The sequence below is a fragment of the Octopus sinensis genome, linkage group LG15 (assembly GCF_006345805.1).
Source record: "Octopus sinensis linkage group LG15, ASM634580v1, whole genome shotgun sequence".
NCBI classification, from domain to species: domain Eukaryota; kingdom Metazoa; phylum Mollusca; class Cephalopoda; order Octopoda; family Octopodidae; genus Octopus; species Octopus sinensis.
Window position 1 is genome coordinate 14,365,653 of NC_043011.1, and position 2,500 is coordinate 14,368,152.

The following is a 2,500-nucleotide window of genomic DNA, read 5'->3' on the forward strand; positions in this document are numbered from 1 at the left end:
AAAGCTCTACCTTGTAATTTGTTCTATCTGTGTGCAGCCCTGTGTGGCTAATAAAGAAACATATCTATCTATATATCTATCTATCTATCTATCTATCTATCTATCTATCTATCTACATCATAGCGAACAAATTATTGGATATTTTGAGTCCTTCATTTCGAACGTTTCAATGATTTTATTGAAAATTATATATATTTTTTCAATCAATTATTTCAGAAAACAACATATAATTTACTTTTAAAGGCTTCTTAGTGGAAGGTGTGTTAAGTACTATTGTAGGAGGAGTAGTTGTAGCGGAAACTATAAAAACTAGTTGGTAAGATAAATTTTAAGATTTTATTCATTAATTAGTTGATAAAAGGCAAAAGCGACGAAAGAGTAGAAAGGTCAGGGGGAAGAAAGATAGGGGCAGAAGAAAAATAATAGGAAAAGATTGGATGTTGAAATGAAGGCGGAGTAGGAGGTGGATAGAAAAAGTGGTATGAATGGCGAGTAGGAAATGGCGAGGGGTGTGGAAAAGAATATAAAAGGCATGAAGTAGGATATAAAGACAAAAGCGAGAGAAGAAGAGGAGCCGATACGTATTATGTGTTTATGCGTTTATGCGCACGTTGTGTGTGTTTATGTATGCATATAATACATACACACCACACATATATATATATATATATATATATATATATATATATATATATATATATATATATATATATTATATATATATTTTATATATGTGATTGGAACAAGCTGCTTACTACACAGCCACTCCTGTATATATAATATATATATATATATATATATATATATATCTATATATTATATAAGGCGTGGCTGTGTGGTAAGTAGCTTGCTTACCAACGACATGGTTTCTTGGTTCCGTCCCAGCGTCTTCTACTATAGCCTCGGGTCGACCAAATCCTTGTGAGTGGATTTGATAGACAGAAACTGAAAGAAGCCTGTCGTACACACATACACACACATACACACACACACACACACACACACATATATATATGTATATATATGTGTTTGTGTGTCTGTGTTTGTCTCCTCAACATCGCTTGACAACCGATGCTGGTGTGTTTACGTTCCTGTAACTTAGCGGTTCGGCAATAGAGACCGATAGAATAAGTACTAGGCTTACAAAGAATAAGTAGATTTGCTCGACCAAAGACGGTGCTCCAGCATGGCCGCAGTCAAATGACTGAAACAAGTAAAAGAGTAAAAGAGTATATATATATATATATATATAATATATATATACATATATATGTTATATAAATAATTTATAAATATATGCATATATACATACATATATGTACATACTTACATATATATGTATATATACATGCATATATGGGTACAGGACATCAAAAAACATTGAACATAATGAGAAACGAAAACATAAAAACAAAAACATAGAAAACGAACTTTTTTTCGAACAACGAAAAAAACAAACAGAGAAACGAGACGTGCAACATAACGAATACTCCCCTCCATCAGTTTTCCTTGTTTCATTTACTCCGCTTTCCGAAGGTAAGGACAATACGCGACTTAATTGAAACAATCCTTCCCGCAAGGCAAATTAAATAAAATTTGGGTCTTTTCGCGGAGGGTGAAAGTGGTAACAAAAGCAGGACAGTGAGAACAAGACAGTAAAACAAACGGTGAGGGCTGTTAAGCGAAGACGATGGAAAAATTATGAACGCTAGGAGGACGAGCTATGGGAGGAGACAGGAAGCACGTGTTGTCTTTAGGAAGGATATGAACAGAAAGATAGATTCCCTTTCGTCACGTGTCAGCGACGAGAGAGTCAAGGAGGAAGAGTGAAAGAGAGGGAACGGTGAAGAGGAGAGGAGAAGAATAGGGAAGGGTGGGCAAAGGAGTCTGATAGAATAAGTACTAGGCTTACAAAAAATAAGTCCCGGGGTCGACTTGTTCGACTAAAGGTAGTGCTCCAGCATGGCCGCAGTCAAATGACTGAAATAATTATAAGAATAAAAGAATATATATATATATACTTTATTTAAGAGCAGCAGAAATTCAACAAAACCTGTTACTCTGAGTTTCACGTATCGGTTCCTTTCTTCTTCTCAGCAAAAACTGTCCGACGAACGGGAACGTGAAACTCAGAGTAACATTTTGTTGAATTTCTGCTGCTTTTAATAAAGCATATTACTCTAACCCCTGGTATTTGAGTACTCTTTTTTCCCCCTTGTTTCACATTTATGTGTTGACTCCGGTATATAATATTATATATATATATATATATATATATATATATATATACTATAGTTGAACTTTATAGAAAAACAAAGAATTTATATATAAATACATCACGAAAATATATATATATATAATATATATAATATATATAATATATATATATATATATAGTTGAACTTTAAGACAAAACAAAGAATTTAATGACATATAATCACGAAATATATATATATAATAAAAATATAGATGTGTAGATCTGCGTATAAAAATTTATCAG